The 13,264-nt window shown below is 43.7% G+C and overlaps 8 non-coding genes across 8 annotated transcripts; 5 read left to right on the top strand and 3 right to left on the bottom strand.

Annotated features, from left to right (window-relative positions):
- Window positions 1-5,355: 5,355 nt before the first annotated feature.
- On the bottom strand, window positions 5,356-5,427 carry Trnag-ucc (transfer RNA glycine (anticodon UCC)). The gene has a single exon. It is a non-coding gene; the product is annotated as a tRNA-Gly (tRNA).
- A 1,241-nt stretch (window positions 5,428-6,668) lies between these two features.
- On the top strand, window positions 6,669-6,740 carry Trnam-cau (transfer RNA methionine (anticodon CAU)). Its single transcript has one exon. It is a non-coding gene; the product is annotated as a tRNA-Met (tRNA).
- A 993-nt stretch (window positions 6,741-7,733) lies between these two features.
- Window positions 7,734-7,805, bottom strand: Trnag-ucc (transfer RNA glycine (anticodon UCC)). Its single transcript has one exon. It is a non-coding gene; the product is annotated as a tRNA-Gly (tRNA).
- A 166-nt stretch (window positions 7,806-7,971) lies between these two features.
- Trnam-cau (transfer RNA methionine (anticodon CAU)) lies at window positions 7,972-8,043 on the top strand. The gene has a single exon. It is a non-coding gene; the product is annotated as a tRNA-Met (tRNA).
- A 1,231-nt stretch (window positions 8,044-9,274) lies between these two features.
- Window positions 9,275-9,346, top strand: Trnam-cau (transfer RNA methionine (anticodon CAU)). The gene has a single exon. It is a non-coding gene; the product is annotated as a tRNA-Met (tRNA).
- A 993-nt stretch (window positions 9,347-10,339) lies between these two features.
- Trnag-ucc (transfer RNA glycine (anticodon UCC)) lies at window positions 10,340-10,411 on the bottom strand. Its single transcript has one exon. It is a non-coding gene; the product is annotated as a tRNA-Gly (tRNA).
- Window positions 10,412-11,828: 1,417 nt separating this feature from the next.
- On the top strand, window positions 11,829-11,900 carry Trnam-cau (transfer RNA methionine (anticodon CAU)). Its single transcript has one exon. It is a non-coding gene; the product is annotated as a tRNA-Met (tRNA).
- A 1,232-nt stretch (window positions 11,901-13,132) lies between these two features.
- On the top strand, window positions 13,133-13,204 carry Trnam-cau (transfer RNA methionine (anticodon CAU)). Its single transcript has one exon. It is a non-coding gene; the product is annotated as a tRNA-Met (tRNA).
- The last annotated feature ends 60 nt before the right edge of the window (window positions 13,205-13,264 follow it).

Below are 13,264 nucleotides of genomic sequence, written 5' to 3'. Positions count from 1 at the left end.
CACACAAGGCAGCAGAGTGTAGAGCACTGTGGTGTTCTAACTGCGACGGTTTCTCCCCCCATGAGAATCCTCATACAGAGAAGGACTGTACAAATCCATGCCGAATGTGTGACTCAGGGCTTCATACGGTCAGTGACTGTTGTGCGAGAGCAATGTCGTACGCGGCGCGAGTTAAGGGAAACCTACCGACTATGCGCCAGTATAATAAGGAAGACGTCGTAAAACAAGATGACATTGATGTTGACGTCAGCGACGATGAAGACCCATTCAACGCACCTGCTATGGAACTGGTTCAAGACAGCGAGGAGAACGAAGACGAAATCGACGGGAATGGTGACGACAGCGCCGATGAAGACGTCAGCGACGACAGCGAGTCTGATAAGGAGATGGACGTCCGGGAGAATACTAAGAACACCGAAGAAGTGGATGTTGGTGATAATGAAACGTCATCAGCTGTCCCAAGGGTGAAGAATGTGGTCGTGGCTGACGTGCACGCTCCCGACGTGCGTTCACCAGTCCCAGTCGAGGAAAAGCGAGCTAAGTTGGACAATGGCAGTACAGCCGAAGAGGCAGCGTCATCTATCCCGCCCAGTTCCCATCCTACTGATTATGATGGTGTTGATGCCGATCAGTCGTCAGACTGTATGACGCCGACTCCATCTCAGGAGGGGGACACCATGCTTCTGGAATACAGGAAAAGAAAATCGCTTGCTTCTCGTGCGAGGCAGCGAATGAAAAGAGACAAATGATTTGTAACGTAATTAGGGCTCTCTTATTTGACCACAATGGGTATGTACGCTCTACCTTTACTTACTTGTATAATGAGCTTAAATAATATTCGTTTTGGGACTTTAAACATTAATGGTTTACGGGATCCGTCTAAACAAGAACATGTCAAGCAATTTTTTTCGATATAGGAATTGATGTACTATTCTTACAGGAAACACACTTCGAAAACTATAATGACACTAAATATTTGCAAATCCCAGGCGATGCAAGGTGGGCGTATGGGTCAAATCGAAGTTGTGGGGTGGGAATAATTATTAGGTATTCGGTAGACTGCTTTATACGGAAAATACAGAGGTGCCCTAACGGTCGCTACATAAGCCTTAGGGTTGAGCTCAACAACACTGCTTTAAACCTTGTTTGTGTATATGCCCCTAATAATCCAAAGGAAAGAAAAGAGTTTATTTCTAATCTAGATAATGTGATGCAGGGCAGTGAGTTGGTTATTATGGGTGGGGATTTTAATTGTGTTGAGAGCATTGAATTAGATAGAGCTGGCTGTGCCACTAATGTAAGGAATGATGGAGTGGACGAAATTAATAATTTGAAAAGAGATTTTGGTATTTGTGATATTTTTAGGAAACTGCATCCGGATAAGAATTGTTACACGTGGTCTAGGCGCCAGTGTGCCAGTAGATTGGATAGATTTTATATCCCTAACGCTGTGTTTAAGTATGTAACCCAGTGTGATGCTGTACATGTGTCTTTTTCTGATCATTCGTGTTTGTTTTTTGATATCTCTTTTGAAGATGTCATTTCATGGGGGCCGTTCTACTGGAAGTGTAATACTTCTGTGTTAAATGACACGGAGCTTGTTGATGATATTAAATCCGTCTTCCATGATATTTTCTCTGTCTGTACAACTGGTCATGCAGATCTAATAGACAGATGGGAGACATTTAAAGGGGAATGTAAAGACAGGATTCGGAGTTACTGTAAGGAAAAATCTATGAACAAAAAACGTGATTTGTTGGTACTTGAACAAGAATTAAATGCGTTGAAATCTAGTCCAATCATTAACTGTGAGCGTATTGACAATGTGAAAAAGACTCTAAATGCCCTTTATAAGTCGAATCATGCGGGAGCGGTTATCCGTGCTAAAGCTGTTCATTTTGATCAGGGAGAAAAACCAACCAAATATTTCATTAGACGAGAAGTTGGTAGGGGCAGAAAGAAGATGATCAAAAGTATTACTTGTCATATTGATTCTTCAATATCCCATGAATCTCAGGAAGGTATTGCTAAGTGTATAAGGTCGTATTATATGAAATTGTATACTGAACAAGATACTGACTCCTCCATTCAAGATGAGTTCTTGTCATCGCTTCCGATGTTAAATGACGATTGTAAAACTGCCTGCGAAGGCCTTTTGACTGAACAGGAGTTGTTTTTTGCAGTAAAAAATATGTCTAAAAACCGTTCGCCGGGATGCGACGGTTTGCCAGCAGAGTTTTATGTACAATTTGGGCCACTGTTTTCGGGTGTGTTTACGGATGTAGTTAATCACTGTTTTAACTTGGGTAGATTAAGTAATTCACAGCGTTCTGGGTTAATCACACTATTATGTAAGGTCCCCGACAATGCCGAAAGCATAAAAAACTGGAGGCCAATTAGCTTACTAAATGTAGATTATAAGATTGTTTCTAAAGCTTTGTGCAATCGGTTAAAAAATGTGATCGATACAGTTGTACTTCAGAATCAGACATGTGGAATACCAGGCCGAAGTATTTTTGACAACCTTCACTTATTACGAAATACATATGATTATGTTGAACAAAAAGATTTAAAAGGATGCTTTCTTAACTTAGACCAGGAGAAAGCCTTTGACAGAGTAGACTGGTCATTTTTGTTCAAATGTTTAGAGAAATTTAACTTCGGACCCGACTTTTGTAAGTGGGTGCAATTATTATATACTGACATTACAAGTAGTGTTATTGTGAACGGGCACATAACAGAAGAATTTAAACTGAGTCGAGGTGTCCGACAGGGTTGTTCTTTGTCACCATTATTGTATGTTTTGTCCTTAGAGCCCTTTATAGCCGCCATTAGAAACAATGACGAAATTAATGGTGTACGGTTACCCGGCACAAATAAGGAAACAAGAGTGTCGGCATTTGCAGATGATACGACTGCAATTTTATCTGAAGTGAGTTCTGTTCCGCATGTAATTAAACTAGCAGAAAGTTATGGAAAAGCCTCAGGAGCAAAACTCAACTTGTTGAAAAGCACGGTTCTTCCCATTGGTAGCTGGGACGAAACTAACGTGCACAGTGGTGGGCTTAACATCACTACAAATTCAAAGATTTGTGGGGTATTTTTTGGACCAGATCAAACAGAACTCAATTCTGAGCGTGTTTTAAGTAAGGTAAAGAAGCATGTATCAGCATGGAATGGAAGATATTTGACCCTACGGGGGAGGTCTGTGTTAATTAATACAGTTGCTTTAGCTGTTTTATGGTTTTCTGCACAGTGTACTCTGTTGCCACCTAAATGTGTCAATCAATGTTCCCAAACTGTGTTCAGATTTTTGTGGGATAACAAGCCCGAAAGTTTGAAGAGAGTTGTCGTACATAATAAAATAGGGAATGGAGGTCTAAACGTACATAATATAGAATGTAAAATAAAAGCACTTGTTACTCGGCATGTTTTAAAATTAATTCATGGAACAACAGCGGAATGGAAATACTTTGCCATCTATTGGTTGGGTTTACCCCTAAGACATATTTGTCGTGAATTCTGTCGTTCCAATGTCCCACATTCTGAAAACATTCCACCTTTTTATAGACTGGCCTTGAGCGCCTGGAGAGAATTTACCACAGGTGTACAGCAACCTGTAACATTGTGTTCAAGCAGGCATATTTATGAATATTTTGTAACAAAAATAGTACATTGTCCAAGAGCAATGGTGTCTATGCCGCATTTGGACTGGGTTAGAATATGGAAAACTGTTTTTCATCAATTCTTAGATCACAACTTGGTCAACTTCAGTTACAAGTTGGTTCATGACATTTTGCCCGTTAAGGAAAAACTTCTTAGGAGAAATGTAGCCACCGATGACTTGTGTGTTTTTTGCTCCCTGTCTGAAACTCGGCAACATCTGTTTGTACAATGTAAAATCGTTCAGGATGTGTTTAATGACTTTAACCGGATATTTGTTTTGTTTGCGAACTACCTACCAAATATGGACTCGGAAACATTAATTTACAAGGTATTCAATTCCACTTTTAACCAGGAAGTTAGAGCTGTGATGGTGTATGTCATATGTGTTCTTCAGTTTAGTATTTGGTGTGCACGCAACGACATAATATTTCAGAAAAAAACAGGGATTCTGTTGGTATTGTTAAGGCCGCCAAAGGAATAATTAAAACCCGTATTCATGTTGACTTTTTTCGACTAGACAGGCCATCTTTCGAGAAAATCTGGTGTATAAACAAAGTCTTCTGTACATTACGGAATGATAAATTAGTGTATTTATTGAAATTAGCAGCTAATGTCCAATTGTTCTATTCACAAAGCAGTCATCTTTTCTGTGATATTTTATTTTAATTAAGACTGCCTTGTGATTTCAAAAGTTTGTGATAGCCGGGTATTGTGAAATCTTGTGTATTTGATGACAATCTGGGAATAAATTCAACAATTTTCAAAAAAAAAAAAAACAACGGTCTGTGTGGTAATTGGATTTGTCCAATGTCAGCCCCAAAAAGAGACATTTCAAAAGCCAGGAGTGATGAAACGTTGTCCGTGTTTGTTCCAGCTTACTCATACACCCGTACTACCCTCAACCACAGAGCATTTTTGTCGATATTTAGACAAATCGGATATGTGGGGAAAATATAGCACATAAAAGTTTTAAAACTGCTCAATCAAGTTCCATGCCAATGCAAACCACATCGCAGATGTACCCACCAAATATTTTAGGGATGGTGCAAAGTCTGGGCACACAATGACACATTACGTGTTTTGGCACAAGTGTCACTACAGGCCACGCACCTCCATTATTTTCCCTCAGCGACAATGTTAACATTTAGCGCTGAAGCTCAGTCCCAAAAATTTCGTGGCCAATAAGCTTTGGTGCATGCCTAGCCCAGTCTGTGAGAAAGAAGCCATAAAAATCTTGACCCAGGTTAACGGTGAAAATCCTGGACCTTTCTATGCCGGCAGCATAGGTGTGCCTAGCAACGTCAAGGAGACGTCACTCGCAGCCTCATCACCACCTGTCTCCTTGTGTCTTCTCGCCCAGAATTTCAAACTTTCATCATTAAAACTCATACCCGCTCACAGCTTAGACAATTTCCATCATTTTGATACCTGTAGAAGAAAATCTGCAGACTGGCAGTAAATAAAAAATACTGTACAGCCTAAATTACAGGGAATTACATTCGTCCCTCCCGAAAAGCGTAAGTTGTGTTGGGGGTGTGTGTTCATAAGCCAGAGCTCCGTGGATGGAAACGACGCTTTTCTCACGCTTGTTTTGTCTCTACTGTGCTGTGTAAAATTCCACTGCCGCAACGATGGCGGGTCACCATTCTCCAGTTTATTGAGCAACTGTCCGTGTGATAAAAGACTTGGTGCGTCGGCCGGGAATCGAACCCGGATCGACTGCTTGGAAGGCAACCATGCTGACCATTACACCACCGACGCAATCTTATAGGATGTGAGATCCAGCCAAGAGGTTTATTTGAACCCTCCTAGTAGTATCTGGCGTTTCTTGTTTGGCACTTTTTGGCCAAAGACGGGCTTGTTTTGATCAGATACAATTGTGCCGGTAGTGATTGTGTTGTGTATAGCGCAGACCCTTTCGTTTAACAGCAGAGTGGCGCTGTGGAAACTTGCTGGGCCCATAACCCAGAGGTCCGTGGATCGAAACCACGCTCTGCTAACACTTGTTTTGTCTCTAGTGTGCTATGTAACACTCAATTCTCGCAGCCATGCCTTGTCACAAATCTCCAGTATACTCAACAACGGTCTGTGTGGTAATTGGATTTGTCCAATGTCAGCCCCAAAAAGAGACATTTCAAAAGCCAGGAGTGATGAAACGTTGCCCGTGTTTGTTCCAGGTTACTCATACACCCGTACTACCCTCAACCACAGAGCATTTTTGTCGATATTTAGACAAATCGGATAAGTGGGGAAAATATAAACTTTGGTGCATACCTACCCCAGTCTGTGAGAAAGAAGCCATAAAAATCTTGACCCAGGTTAACGGTGAAAATCCTGGACCTTTCTATGCCGGCAGCATAGGTGTGCCTAGCAACGTCAAGGAGACGTCACTCGCAGCCTCATCACCACCTGTCTCCTTGTGTCTTCTCGCCCAGAATTTCAAACTTTCATCATTAAAACTCATACCCGCTCACAGCTTAGACAATTTCCATCATTTTGATAAATGTAGAAGAAAATCTGCAGACTGGCAGCAAATAAAAAAGACTTTACAGCCTAAATTACAGGGAATTACATTCGTCCCTCCCGAAAAACGTAAGTTGTGTTGGGGGTGTGTGTTCATAAGCCAGAGGTCCGTGGATGGAAACGACGCTTTTCTCACGCTTGTTTTGTCTCTACTGTGCTGTGTAAAATTCCACTGCCGCAACGATGGCGGGTCACAATTCTCCAGTTTATTGAGCAACTGTCCGTGTGATAAAAGGCTTGGTGCGTCGGCCGGGAATCGAACCCGGATCGACTGCCTGGAAGGCAACCATGCTGACCATTACACCACCGACGCAATCTTATAGGATGTGAGATCCAGCCAAGCGGTTTATTTAAACCCTCCTAGTAGTATCTGGCGTTTCTTGTTTGGCACTTTCTAGCCAAAGACGGGCTTGTTTTGATCAGATGCAATTGTGCCGGTAGTGATTGTGTTGTGTATAGCGCAAACTCTTTCGTTTAACAGCAGAGTGGCGCAGTGGAAGCGTGCTGGGCCCATAACCCAGAGGTCCGTGGATCGAAACCACGCTCTGCTAACACTTGTTTTGTCTCTAGTGTGCTATGTAACACTCAATTCTCGCAACCATGCCTTGTCACAATTCTCCAGTATACTCAACAACGGTCTGTGTGGTAATTGGATTTGTCCAATGTCAGCCCCAAAAAGAGACATTTCAGAAGCCAGGAGTGATGAAACGTTGTCCGTGTTTGTTTCAGCTTACTCATACACCCGTACTACCCTCAACCACAGAGCATTTTTGTCGATATTTAGACAAATCGGATATGTGGGGAAAATATAGCACATAAAAGTTTTATAACTGCTCAATCAAGTTCCATGCCAATGCAAACCACATCGCAGATGTACCCACCAAATATTTTAGGGATGGTGCAAAGTCTGGGCACACAATGACACATTACGTGTTTTGGCACAAGTGTCACTACAGGCCAAGCACCTCCATTATTTTCCCTCAGCGACAATGTTAACATTTAGCGCTGAAGCTCAGTCCCAAAAACTTCGTGGCCAATAAGCTTTGGTGCATGCCTAGCCCAGTCTGTGAGAAAGAAGCCATAAAAATCTTGACCCAGGTTAACGGTGAAAATCCTGGACCTTTCTATGCCGGCAGCATAGGTGTGCCTAGCAACGTCAAGGAGACGTCACTCGCAGCCTCATCACCACCTGTCTCCTTGTGTCTTCTCGCCCAGAATTTCAAACTTTCATCATTAAAACTCATACCCGCTCACAGCTTAGACAATTTCCATCATTTTGATAAATGTAGAAGAAAATCTGCAGACTGGCAGCAAATAAAAAAGACTTTACAGCCTAAATTACAGGGAATTACATTCGTCCCTCCCGAAAAACGTAAGTTGTGTTGGGGGTGTGTGTTCATAAGCCAGAGGTCCGTGGATGGAAACGACGCTTTTCTCACGCTTGTTTTGTCTCTACTGTGCTGTGTAAAATTCCACTGCCGCAACGATGGCGGGTCACCATTCTCCAGTTTATTGAGCAACTGTCCGTGTGATAAAAGACTTGGTGCGTCGGCCGGGAATCGAACCCGGATCGACTGCTTGGAAGGCAACCATGCTGACCATTACACCACCGACGCAATCTTATAGGATGTGAGATCCAGCCAAGAGGTTTATTTGAACCCTCCTAGTAGTATCTGGCGTTTCTTGTTTGGCACTTTTTGGCCAAAGACGGGCTTGTTTTGATTAGATTCAATTGTGCCGGTAGTGATTGTGTTGTGTATAGCGCAGACCCTTTCGTTTAACAGCAGAGTGGCGCAGTGGAAGCGTGCTGGGCCCATAACCCAGAGGTCCGTGGATCGAAACCACGCTCTGCTAACACTTGTTTTGTCTCTAGTGTGCTATGTAACACTCAATTCTCGCAACCATGCCTTGTCACAAATCTCCAGTATACTCAACAACGGTCTGTGTGGTAATTGGATTTGTCCAATGTCAGCCCCAAAAAGAGACATTTCAAAAGCCAGGAGTGATGAAACGTTGTCCGTGTTTGTTCCAGCTTACTCATACTCCCGTACTACCCTAAACCACAGAGCATTTTTGTCGATATTTAGACAAATCGGATATGTGGGGAAAATATAGCACATAAAAGTTTTAAAACTGCTCAATCAAGTTCCATGCCAATGCAAACCACATCGCAGATGTACCCACCAAATATTTTAGGGATGGTGCAAAGTCTGGGCACACAATGACACATTACGTGTTTTGGCACAAGTGTCACTACAGGCCACGCACCTCCATTATTTTCCCTCAGCGACAATGTTAACATTTTGCGCTGAAGCTCAGTCCCAAAAATTTCGTGGCCAATAAGCTTTGGTGCATGCCTAGCCCAGTCTGTGAGAAAGAAGCCATAAAAATCTTGACCCAGGTTAACGGTGAAAATCCTGGACCTTTCTATGCCGGCAGCATAGGTGTGCCTAGCAACGTCAAGGAGACGTCACTCGCAGCCTCATCACCACCTGTCTCCTTGTGTCTTCTCGCCCAGAATTTCAAACTTTCATCATTAAAACTCATACCCGCTCACAGCTTAGATAATTTCCATCATTTTGATACCTGTAGAAGAAAATCTGCAGACTGGCAGCAAATAAAAAAGACTTTACAGCCTAAATTACAGGGAATTACATTCGTCCCTCCCGAAAAACGTAAGTTGTGTTGGGGGTGTGTGTTCATAAGCCAGAGGTCCGTGGATGGAAACGACGCTTTTCTCACGCTTGTTTTGTCTCTACTGTGCTGTGTAAAATTCCACTGCCGCAACGATGGCGGGTCACCATTCTCCAGTTTATTGAGCAACTGTCCGTGTGATAAAATACTTGGTGCGTCGGCCGGGAATCGAACCCGTATCGACTGCTTGGAAGGCAACCATGCTGACCTTTACACCACCGACGCAATCTTATAGGATGTGAGATCCAGCCAAGAGGATTATTTGAACCCTCCTAGTAGTATCTGGCGTTTCTTGTTTGGCACTTTTTAGCCAAAGACGGGCTTGTTTTGATCAGATGCAATTGTGACGGTAGTGATTGTGTTGTGTATAGCGCAGACTCTTTCGTTTAACAGCAGAGTGGCGCAGTGGAAGCGTGCTGGGCCCATAACCCAGAGGTCCGTGGATCGAAACCACGCTCTGCTAACAATTGTTTTGTCTCTAGTGTGCTATGTAACACTCAATTCTCGCAACCATGCCTTGTCACAAATCTCCAGTATACTCAACAACGGTCTGTGTGGTAATTGGATTTGTCCAATGTCAGCCCCAAAAAGAGACATTTCAAAAGCCAGGAGTGATGAAACGTTGTCCGTGTTTGTTTCAGCTTACTCATACACCCGTACTACCCTCAACCACAGAGCATTTTTGTCGATATTTAGACAAATCGGATATGTGGGGAAAATATAGCACATAAAAGTTTTAAAACTGCTCAATCAAGTTCCATGCCAATGCAAACCACATCGCAGATGTACCCACCAAATATTTTAGGGATGGTGCAAAGTCTGGGCACACAATGACACATTACGTGTTTTGGCAGAAGTGTCACTACAGGCCACGCACCTCCATTATTTTCCCTCAGCGACAATGTTAACATTTAGCGCTGAAGTTCAGTCCCAAAAATTTCCTGGCCAATAAGCTTTGGTGCATGCCTAGCCCAGTCTGTGAGAAAGAAGCCATAAAAATCTTGACCCAGGTTAACGGTGAAAATCCTGGACCTTTCTATGCCGGCAGCATAGGTGTGCCTAGCAACGTCAAGGAGACGTCACTCGCAGCCTCATCACCACCTGTCTCCTTGTGTCTTCTCGCCCAGAATTTCAAACTTTCATCATTAAAACTCATACCCGCTCACAGCTTAGACAATTTCCATCATTTTGATACCTGTAGAAGAAAATCTGCAGACTGGCAGCAAATAAAAAAGACTTTACAGCCTAAATTACAGGGAATTACATTCGTCCCTCCCGAAAAACGTAAGTTGTGTTGGGGGTGTGTGTTCATAAGCCAGAGGTCCGTGGATGGAAACGACGCTTTTCTCACGCTTGTTTTGTCTCTACTGTGCTGTGTAAAATTCCACTGCCGCAACGATGGCGGGTCACCATTCTCCAGTTTATTGAGCAACTGTCCGTGTAATAAGAGACTTGGTGCGTCGGCCGGGAATCGAACCCGGATCGACTGCTTGGAAGGCAACCATGCTGACCATTACACCACCGACGCAATCTTATAGGATGTGAGATCCAGCCAAGAGGTTTATTTGAACCCTCCTAGTAGTATCTGGCGTTTCTTGTTTGGCACTTTTTGGCCAAAGACGGGCTTGTTTTGATCAGATGCAATTGTGCCGGTAGTGATTGTGTTGTGTATAGCGCAGACCCTTTCGTTTAACAGCAGAGTGGCGCAGTGGAAGCGTGCTGGGCCCATAACCCAGAAGTCCGTGGATCGAAACCACGCTCTGCTAACAATTGTTTTGTCTCTAGTGTGCTATGTAACACTCAATTCTCGCAACCATGCCCTGTCATAAATCCCCAGTATACTCAACAACGGTCTGTGTGGTAATCGGATTTGTCCAATGTCAGCCCCAAAAAGAGACATTTCAAAAGCCAGGAGTGATGAAACGTTGTCCGTGTTTGTTCCAGCTTACTCATACTCCCGTACTAGCATCAACCACAGAGCATTTTTGTCGATATTTAGACAAATCGGATATGTGGGGAAAATATAGCACATAAAAGTTTTAAAACTGCTCAATCAAGTTGCATGCCAATGCAAACCACATCGCAGATGTACCCACCAAATATACAAGTGTCACTACAGTCCACGCACCTCCATTATTTTCCCTCAGCGACAATGTTAACATTTAGCGCTGAAGCTCAGTCCCAAAAACTTCGTGGCCAATAAGCTTTGGTGCATGCCTAGCCCAGTCTGTGAGAAAGAAGCCATAAAAATCTTGACCCAGGTTAACGGTGAAAATCCTGGACCTTTCTATGCCGGCAGCATAGGTGTGCCTAGCAACGTCAAGGAGACGTCACTCGCAGCCTCATCACCACCTGTCTCCTTGTGTCTTCTCGCCCAGAATTTCAAACTTTCATCATTAAAACTCATACCCGTTCACAGCTTAGACAATTTCCATCATTTTGATACCTGTAGAAGAAAATCTGCAGACTGGCAGCAAATAAAAAAGACTTTACAGCCTAAATTACAGGGAATTACATTCGTCCCTCCCGAAAAACGTAAGTTGTGTTGGGGGTGTGTGTTCATAAGCCAGAGGTCCGTGGATGGAAACGACGCTTTTCTCACGCTTGTTTTGTCTCTACTGTGCTGTGTAAAATTCCACTGCCGCAACGATGGCGGGTCACAATTCTCCAGTTTATTGAGCAACTGTCCGTGAGATAAAAGACTTGGTGCGTCGGCCGGGAATCGAACCCGGATCGACTGTTTGGAAGGCAACCATGTTGACCATTACACCACCGACGCAATCTTATAGGATGTGAGATCCAGCCAAGAGGTTTATTTGAACCCTCCTAGTAGTATCTGGCGTTTCTTGTTTGGCACTTTTTGGCCAAAGACGGGCTTGTTTTGATCAGATGCAATTGTGCCGGTAGTGATTGTGTTGTGTATAGCTCAGATCCTTTCGTTTAACAGCAGAGTGGCGCAGTGGAAGCGTGCTGGGCCCATAACCCAGAGGTCCGTGGATCGAAACCACGCTCTGCTAACACTTGTTTTGTCTCTAGTGTGCTATGTAACACTCAATTCTCGCAACCATGCCTTGTCACAAATCTCCAGTATACTCAACAACGGTCTGTGTGGTAATTGGATTTGTCCAATGTCAGCCCCAAAAAGAGACATTTCAAAAGCCAGGAGTGATGAAACGTTGTCCGTGTTTGTTTCAGCTTACTCATACACCCGTACTACCCTCAACCACAGAGCATTTTTGTCCATATTTAGACAAATCGGATATGTGGGGAAAATATAGCACATAAAAGTTTTATAACTGCTCAATCAAGTTCCATGCCAATGCAAACCACATCGCAGATGTACCCACCAAATATTTTAGGGATGGTGCAAAGTCTGGGCACACAATGACACATTACGTGTTTTGGTACAAGTGTCACTACAGGCCACGCACCTCCATTATTTTCCCTCAGCGACAATGTTAACATTTAGCGCTGAAGCTCAGTCCCAAAAATTTCGTGGCCAATAAGCTTTGGTGCATGCCTAGCCCAGTCTGTGAGAAAGAAGCCATAAAAATCTTGACCCAGGTTAACGGTGAAAATCCTGGACCTTTCTATGCCGGCAGCATAGGTGTGCCTAGCAACGTCAAGGAGACGTCACTCGCAGACTCATCACCACCTGTCTCCTTGTGTCTTCTCGCCCAGAATTTCAAACTTTCATCATTAAAACTCATACCCGCTCACAGCTTAGACAATTTCCATCATTTTGATACCTGTAGAAGAAAATCTGCAGACTGGCAGCAAATAAAAAAGACTTTACAGCCTAAATTACAGGGAATTACATTCGTCCCTCCCGAAAAACGTAAGTTGTGTTGGGGGTGTGTGTTCATAAGCCAGAGGTCCGTGGATGGAAACGACGCCTTTCTCACGCTTGTTTTTGTCTCTACTGTGCTGTGTAAAATTCCACTGCCGCAACGATGGCGGGTCACCATTCTCCAGTTTATTGAGCAACTGTCCGTGTGATAAAATACTTGGTGCGACGGCCGGGAATCTAACCCGGATCGACTGCTTGGAAGGCAACCATGCTGACCATTACACCACCGACGCAATCTTATAGGATGTGAGATCCAGCCAAGAGGTTTATTTGAACCCTCCTAGTAGTATCTGGCGTTTCTTGTTTGGCACTTTTTGGCCAAACACGGGCTTGTTTTGATCAGATGCAATTGTGCCGGTAGTGATTGTGTTGTGTATAGCGCAGACACTTTCGTTTAACAGCAGAGTGGCGCAGTGGAAGCGTGCTGGGCCCATAACCCAGAGGTCCGTGGATCGAAACCACGCTCTGCTAACACTTGTTTTGTCTCTAGTGTGCTATGTAACACTCAATTCTCGCAACCATGCCCTGTCA

Source organism: Liolophura sinensis, chromosome 7, assembly GCF_032854445.1.
Source record: "Liolophura sinensis isolate JHLJ2023 chromosome 7, CUHK_Ljap_v2, whole genome shotgun sequence".
NCBI classification, from domain to species: domain Eukaryota; kingdom Metazoa; phylum Mollusca; class Polyplacophora; order Chitonida; family Chitonidae; genus Liolophura; species Liolophura sinensis.
Note: the sequence above shows the minus strand (reverse complement) of the source record. Positions and strands in the feature narration are given on the sequence as shown.